The sequence below is a fragment of the Protopterus annectens genome, chromosome 17.part0 (genome assembly GCF_019279795.1).
Source record: "Protopterus annectens isolate FY-2018-M chromosome 17.part0, PAN1.0, whole genome shotgun sequence".
NCBI lineage: Eukaryota > Metazoa > Chordata > Ceratodontiformes > Protopteridae > Protopterus > Protopterus annectens.
Window position 1 is genome coordinate 482,377,771 of NC_056751.1, and position 9,144 is coordinate 482,386,914.

The window sequence follows — 9,144 nt, forward strand, 5'->3', positions numbered from 1 at the left end:
CTCCAAGACATGTTTCATGATACACTTCAGCTGGAATTTCAGTGTGGTGTAGTTTTAAAATTTTTAAGTACTGATGAGCTAGAAATACCTGTGTCAGAATACATAATAAGACTAGTGCACTGATAACATCATGTTATAGATTCTATCAATAATGCGGTATGTTTTTTTAGAAAGTTATTCTAAATTCAGATCGTTTCCTATATAAATATGGACTGTACAGATATAAAAAAAGAAAGTTTGGTCTGCATTTTGAAAGGTTACTGTGAGGTGTAAGCCTGTAGTTCACCTGATTGTAACCACTTTTGATTCTGAGATAGCACTACCATGGCTTTGCCCTATGAAAGCATAGCTCCATAGTGGGCTGTCTGTGCAGTCTATTGAAAATTATACTGAGGCATTCCAGGGGAGTGCCCTATGCAAATCAGCAATTTGCTCTCCCACTGAAAATGCCTGCATAAGTTACCTTGACAACCCTTGTTAATGGACTCTGCCAAAAATTTGTGTTCAGCCAGTTATGTTACAGATAACTGTCACTGCGTTTACCGGACAAGTAGTGTCAGGAGGGTGAGGTTATAAGTGCATGGCTGCATGATTGAGTGTACTTAGAGGGATATGTCGTTTAAGGTGAATGTCTGTGTGTGTGTGTGTCTGTGTGCCTGTCTGTGTGGTAGGAGTAGACAGGCTAGTTAGGGGCTAGATAGAACAGGGGTGTGTGTGTGTGTGTGTGTGTGTGTGTGTGTGTGTGTGTGTGTGTGTGTGTGTGTGTGTGTGTGTGTGTGTGTGTGTGTGTGTGTGCATATATATCTGTGTGAGATCAGTGAATATGTGACTGCCTGTCTGAGTACAGCTAAATGAGGCGCAGCTAAATATGGATTCATATGGAGTCATCAAAGGTAATTTCAGCGAATGGAAAAAAAAATGAGAACTGTTTGCTAAAACTACCTTAGGTGAAAAACCCAACAACTTTGTTTTTGCAGTGGAGCAAGCCCCTGCACCCCACCCCCCTTTTTTGGATAGACATCACCTATACCCCACAGACATTATATATATATATATATATATATATATATATATATATATATATATATATATATATATATATATATATATATATATATATATATATATATATATATACCAACTTTGACCTCATAAATAAAGACATAGGTGACCTCCAAACCCTGGATCTGACCCAATTCAGCTTCATCAAGGTCAGATCTTGCTTGTTAAACCTGATTTCTTCAAAAATGTGACCAGGGCTATTGACAAGGGCAGATCTGTACACACATCATACCTTGACTTGGCAAAGGCCTTTGACACAATCCCACACTCAGGCATTACCGATAAAGTTAGCAAACTGAATGTAAACCCTTTTGTTGTAAGATGGGTTACTAACTGGCTCATAAACCAGTCACACACTATCCACATCAACCAGCAGACCTGTCACCAGCGGTATGCCACAAGGGTTAGTGCTGGGTCCCCTGTTGTTGGGTATATACCTCTCAGAAGTTCAGGCCAAAACTAAGGGGCTGTGGCTGCCCAAGCTGGTGGTCGACTGCAAACTTTGTGCAATTACTGAATCCCCAAATGATGTCAGTGTACTTCAGGAGGTTCTTACACAGATAAATGATTGGTGTCTTAGTCACAGTCTCAAACTGAATGCAAAGAAACCTATCATCATTCCCTTTGGTAAAAGCAATGCCCCTTCACACTATCAAATTTACAACAATACCGTATGTACCAATGAAGTGGTAAGAGATCTGGGATCACAAGTACAACACAATCTTAACTTTTACCACCATGTGTATACTGTAGCAAGAAAGACCTTCTATGTAGCATAGTTGATTAGCAAAGGCATCACCTCTAGGGCAAAGGAGGTTTTAACCCTGTATACTCATCACTAATCAGGCCCATAATTGAGTATAACACCCCTTTTGGCATGTACTGTACAAAGCACCTGCAGCAGCTGGAGAGACCTCAGATATTTCTAAGAAAGATCAACAGACTCCAGCATGTGCCTTATATAGATCAAATAAACTCTCTGTCACTATACCATCATATAGACTTCTTAGGGGAGACCTATGACTGGCTTACAGAGCAACCTCCAACCCAAACCATATGAATGTTCTGCACATCCGTAAATAAAACGGGACTAGAGCTACCCACTCCAGGGACCTAAATATGGCCTGCGACTGCAATAGGATGTGCTGGAGGGACAGATTTTTCTCCTAGTGACTGCCGCATCTTTAGAATAGGCTGCTAATTCATGTGAAGCAGAGCTCCTCTATGACAATGTTCAAAGGAAACCTGGACGAGTGGATGCGTCCCCATAAATTCTTACCTGGCATAGCTCCCACAACCTTCCTGGACATGGGTGGTCATTACTAAATACAATCCTGAATACTGACTAGACTAGACTATGTATGGTATTACATTGGGATGAAGCAGCCAGGCTTGAAATGACCTCCTGGTCAATAGCCTAGTAAACTCCTATGATCCTATGGTGCTGTTGCAAGATTTTAAAGCCTCTGTCTAGCATGAGTTATCCCCCCGCCTACAAGAAAAAGTACAGCACAATTTTTCCTAGTTGAATAGGCATATCCATTTCTGGAACTTATAAGTATGACTTTTCAGTTTCTCTTCTGGACTACTCACTCAGATGTGCAAATGGTCTGCCAAACTCTGTAGCAGGATACTCACTGGGATGCTGGTCAATGTCCTTTGACTCCCTCTGGACTGGGGTCACTGCTTCTACTGTGACTCTTGGCAGCAAGCAGCAGTGTAAGATAATAGTAAATTCTGTTACAATGCACTACTTAAAGAAAATAGAGTTTCACACATACTCATTCTCAGCACACACACACACATACTCACACACACGCACGCACGCACACACACACACGCACGCACGCACACACACACACACACACACACACACACACACACACACACACACACACACACACACACACACACACACACACACACACACACAAACTATAGTTTTCCTAATTTGTTCCCTTTGGTCTAGTGTCTCTTCCTTCTTGATCTGGCTCATTGTCTGAGTCCATCCCGCTTACACAGCTAAAGAGAAATCATAAAATAGCAGAAAAAAAATTAAATAAAGTCTGTTCTTGGTATATAATACAGTAATCTAATAACATCCAAATAACTGCTCCAAGCACCATGTAGAAGGAATGATGTACAAATATACTCACATATAATATAAAATGGCAAATGCACACAAATAAATAGAAATATATTTTTGCTGCAGTTTCTTATGTTTTGCAGGTCAAAATGCCTGAGGAAGCTGTAATGAAAACAAGTTTGTAGATATTTGTATTTATTTGCTGGTTTATATTATCTGTGATATTAAATAAAGTACTTGCAACAATTCCTTCTAGTTTGTATCTGTAACATTTTTATTTTAAAACAAAGCATGTTTTCATTTAAAGGGACCATGTACTTATATCATGACAACCTGTGATCATACTTCTCGACTTCCCAGAATTCTGTAGGACATTTTCTGAGTTTGCCTCATGTTTTTGCCTTGCCCCCAATAAACTTTTATTTTCTGGTACACACTGAGGATTACAGTCAGTCAGTAATGCCAGAGTTCCATGCTCATCATTGTTCAGAAAATGCATGTTGATACAAAACCTGTTACTGTAATTCATTGAAAAGGTAACAGAATAATAATTAACACATTATAAAACATTGTCCCTAATGTTGTGCTTTCCACATTATTTTTGGCTTTGAATAGAATTGTCACACAAACAAACTTTAGAGGTATGCCTGAGAGTCAGGTTCAAAGCATGTGCAATACCGCTTAAAGAGGCACATGCTTCGAACCTGACTCTCAGGCATACCTCTAAAGTTCGAAGCATGTGCAATACCGCTTAAAGAGGCACAGTCTCGACCTAATCTATGCTCAGCTACGAACAAGAAAGATTGACTGGGGGAGAAATTGAGGTTGCTCTTCCTATTATCTAGGTTCAGCTTGAAGATGACAAGGGTATTACAGGTCTTGATATATAGTGGAAGTTTCTACAAGAGGTAGAAGATATCTCGTCATATGAATCTGCTATTTCAGTGTGTCTTATTTATCTGTTGATGACTATTTAGTTCCTTTAACCAGCTACATGAGGAATCATTTGTTCTTTGATGGAATACTAGGTCAAGAAAAGTTGGACTTTTCCTGAACCAAAAAGCTAGGTACAGATCACCGCAGAGGAGCTTAAAAGAGACTGTGTACATAGAGAGGGTTAGTAGTCTGCCTCAATAACTGAAGATCTTGAGGTTGTCGATCTTTCTAGTTAGGAATCCTTGAGGTCTATCAATTTGATTGATATGTTTGGACAATTGTAAGTTAAAATGGGGCATCATATTCAATAACAGGTCTGTTGAGAGATGAGCAAAAGGAATTAAGACTTATTTGGATCTAGTGCAGTTGCCTTTAGAAATGATATGAGGACGACAGAAGGCTTTCTGAACTATTACAAAGAAATAGTGTTCAAAAGATAAAACTATCGATACAAATGCTCGGCTCCCTTTTGACAGTGTCTGATTGGAGAGGTGAACCACCTATGTGGTATGATATAGAAATGTTTTGTTTACCAAAATAATCTATACTTCATTTTTCACATTTAGTTTCAGACCACTATCTTTGCAGCACTTATTAAAACAGTATGTTTAGGTGTGTATGTATCTAGCTACTGTATCTATCATTTTAACAGGGCTAAAGCATTGATCCAGGAGAACCATTTTCTTGACAATTCTATTCAAAGCCAAAAATAATGGGGAAAGCACAACATTAGGGACAATGTGTTAATTATTATTCTGTTACCTTTTCAATGAATTACTGTAACGGGTTTTGTATCAACATGCATTTTCTGACTGACTGTAATCCTCAGTGTGTATCAGAAAATAAAAGTTCATTGGGGGCAAGGCAAAAACAAGAGGCAAACTCACAGCATCCATGAGATCTGATAACATCCCAAGCTGCCTTCTACATGAACTACAGAATGAACTAACCCCCCCACCTAAGTACCATGTTCAATTGAATGGTGCACTGTGATGGTTATGCCACTCCATGAAGGGGGGACCACAGCAGACCCCAGGAACTACTGCCCCATTAGCCTGACAAGCCTGGTCTACAAGGCCATGGAATGTATCATCATGCAACTCATAAACAAAGACATTAGAAATCTCCAAACTCTGTACACTACACAGTTCGGGTTTGTAAAAGGCAGATCATGTCTCCTAAACCTGATAGACGTCTTTGAAGCACTCACCAAAGCCATAGATGAGGGTAAGGTGACTCACACAGCCTATCTAGATCTCGCCAAGGCGTTTGACACAATCCCCCACTCTGGGCTTATAGATAAACTCACTAAACTAGGTATAAATCCCTATGTCACAAGATGGGTTGCCAACTGGCTTACTGACAGAACCCATACTGTGAAAGTACCAGACTCCAACTCAGACTTCAGACCAGTGACAAGTGGAGTACCACAGGGTTCAGTCCTGGGTCCTCTCCTGTTTGGTATCTACGTCTCTGATGTACAGGCTAACACAGAAGGTCTTTGGCTAACTAAATTTGCAGATGACTGCAAACTAGGAGCCACAATCGAAACTCCTAATGATGTGGGCATCCTACAAAAGGGCCTCACTGAGACAGATGCCTGGTGTCAAAGCCATGGTCTCAAGCTCAATGCCAAAAAGTGCATTGCCATCCTCTTTGGTAAAAACTCTATATCCATGAACTATCACATAGGCAGTAGTCTACTTAACATCGAAAGTGTGATAAGAGACCTTGAGACACAGGTGGACAGTAGTCTCTCCTTTGATCACATCACCACAGTGGTCAGGAAATCCTTCTATGTGGCACACCTCATCACAAAAGGTTTCTCATCCAGAAAAAATGAGTACATCATTCCCCTCTACTCATCACTCATTAGACCCATTATAGAGTACAACGCCCCTTTTGGTATGTACCTCACAAGATATCTACATCAACTGGAAAGGCCGCAGAAATATCTCACAAAGAGGATTACTGGCCTCAAACAGATTCCCTACGCAGTCTGACTCAAAAAACTCCAGCTTTACTCTGTCACATACTGCCTACTCAGAGGTGATCTCTGCCTAACATAGAAAGCTATGTCAAACCCAGACCTGTTGGATGTTCCACTTAAAGAAATCCCAATCCCTCCGAGCTACACGCTCTAGGGACCTAAACCTTGTCACCACAATAAACAGAACATGCTGGAGGGATAGATTCCTGTCTCAGAGACTTCCCATACTCTGGAACAAACTACCTATCTATGACAAACATAACTCCTCATTAGCACTCTTCAAGAAAAATCTTGATGATTGTATGTGTAATAGGAAATTCACCCCGGGGATAACTTCTGTGGTTCTGCTTGATAGGGGCATAGGAAAATAATTTTCTTGGATGGTGAAAGCCAGGGTACCTTCTTGGCTAGTCTTGTATAGGCCCTAGGACCAATAGCCTAGTACCTACCTCTGAACCTATGGCTTAGCCTAGGAAAAGCAGAGTACTAAGTCATAATATATAGAGTAGTAATATGCAATACAGACAAAAATTAAAAATGCAATACCCACCATGAAAAGAACATTATAATAACATAGAAGAATGGGGATTAGTATTGTTCAATAAACAATAAGGTTAGCATCAGGATATACAGAATTCTACATCCAAAGTTATAATACTTTACTTGAAGATATGGCATCTTAGAAGGATAGAAAGGTGGATCGCTCGGGACAGGCACAGCAGTGAGGGAAGTAGAGGTAGGTGGGTGAAGAAAGGGTGTGGAAGAGTCAGAGGGTGGGATGAAGGGTGAACAGGAGAGAAATATGGGTTAATGGTAAAACATACCTGACATAGAATATGTCAAACCCATGCTGGAACAACTGTAATTTGGTACAATATCAAATCACACACGGTTTGTAGTTATCTGTAAACTTAGGTAATTATCAGTCAGGAGCGTTGGCTTGAATATCTGATAAACAGATGACAAATAAGAGACAGTTGAATTCTCAGTCTCCTTACAGAAGAGGTACCTGTGACTCTAAGCACATGGGTTCTGTTATGCAACCAGTTAGGTATCCACTGCATAACATTCATGTTTACAAGACTGCAAATAACTATTGCATGAGAATAGCATTCAACTATTTTATATGCACTGCATAACCACTGTCCACTGCTATATGTTATATGTACTGCATAACCACTGCCCATTGCTATATGTTATATCCACTGCATAACCACTGTCCACTGCTTTGGGGAATTTTATTAAGTAATTACGATTAGAATGCAGGAACTGTCCTTAATTAAACTGAATCGATGTTGTTCTAGGGTTTAGAAACTTTTAATGTGTAGATTACTGAGGTCTGAGATATTGCATACTATAGTTTTACATATGAACCTAGTGAGACTAATGGATCTCTAGTTACCAGGGACCATGGTCAGGCTACCCTTATGTAAAGGCATTTTAATAATTTTCCAGCCTTCATGAATTTAACCAGTCTAGGGGCTTATATTAAACAGGTTAGGTGATGTTATAAACAGCAAAAATACAGCAAAAAACAGGAAACCACAGCATGGAAAAGTTGCACAAATGATTTATTCCACAAGATAAGTGCTTTTCTGCCAAACTGGTGCTTCTTCAGATCTCAAGGCATTCAGAAGACTTGTAGGGGAAGAAAATATATGACATGAGGGAACATTTATGTGAAACAGGGGAGACTGTGAAAAGTAACAGAATGGTAATTGTGGTGTTGCAAAGCAATATGTAACACGTGGCTGGTGAGGGGAATGATAAAAAAGAGCAAGTTATAAATGAGGAAGATGGCGGGAGGAAGTTACTTAGAGTGGTTGTAGAACTGGTGCAAGTTTTAGACCAAATAAGACATGACTTACAGATACAACTGGTGTTAAAAGGAGAACAGGAAGGCAGATATTGTGGGTAGGAAAAAGGGAGATAGGACTTGAGAGAAGCTTGGTGGGTAAAGTGGATGCGGAAGAACAAAAGGGGATAGGTCACGTATGAAGAAGGTTTAATTGAATAAAGAAGCGACAGCAGCAATATACACACATAAAGAAATGTGAAAAGTGTGTGAAAGTAAGAAAGGCAGCAAATAAGTGAAATAACTTTGGAGTTGCAACATAGAGGATGGTATAAGGCACAGATTCAGCAAATTAACCTTTTAAGTGGTTTCTCTCCCACATGAAACTGCAGATAAAATGGAAGAAAGCATCTGAGACATGCCATAAGTGCAAGGTGGAGGAAGTGAGAATTGTGCTCACATTTTGTGACTGAATCTAGCTCAGTAAGTATTATCATGAATTAAGGGACTGGGAGATAATTTAAGGTAAACCTTATGGTGAAACATGACAATTTTGAATTTGGGAAAATGACTCTAAGAAAGTTGGATGGTTGAATGAGAGAGAAGTTTGCTTATGCAGTTGGCATCATCAGTTACTACCAAGACTGGGTAAAGGATGAAAAGGTGGCCAGAATATGTGCAAAGTCAGCATAAACAATATATTTATTAAAATTAATAAGACAAGCAGATAACTGATACAAGCTGAAAAATTAATAAGAATTGTTCAGAGAAACAGCATGAGGTTTTATGATTCTTCAAGGTAAAACTTGAGTGAGACAGAGCGATGGCGAGATGTGTGATGTGGCCAATTGACAGTGTTGAGAGAGTGAGACAATACAAGAGGAGGAAGGGACTAAGGATAGGAGGGGTAAGGGTATAGGATATGAGGAGCGTCTGCTTCAAAAGAACTGCAGCAACAAAGGGGTTTTGAACAAGAATCAAACCTGGAATTCACCACGATAAGGCTAAATTTTCCATAAAAACAGCTTTATTAGGTAAGCGCTTTCGCGTATCAAAGATACGCTTCCTCAGACCATAAATTACAACATTACTATGAGTCCCTTTTATATAAAACCATTTCAGTAAAACAATCAACTAATTAGACAATAAATCAATTAACCAAAACTGAATTCCTTAAAATGGAAACGCCATGAAAATATTCATTCCTGAGCAAGCAGGAAAATTCAAATATAAACTTTAAGCAATTAAATAAATAAATGAATGAATATAAGTATA

The 9,144-nt window shown here is 39.4% G+C and overlaps 1 protein-coding gene across 1 annotated transcript in view; it reads right to left on the reverse strand.

Moving 5' to 3' along the window:
- Positions 1 to 9,144, reverse strand: part of LRRC4B (leucine rich repeat containing 4B) — a 1,817,755-nt gene that overhangs the window by 909,554 nt on the left and 899,057 nt on the right. The window lies entirely within an intron of this gene.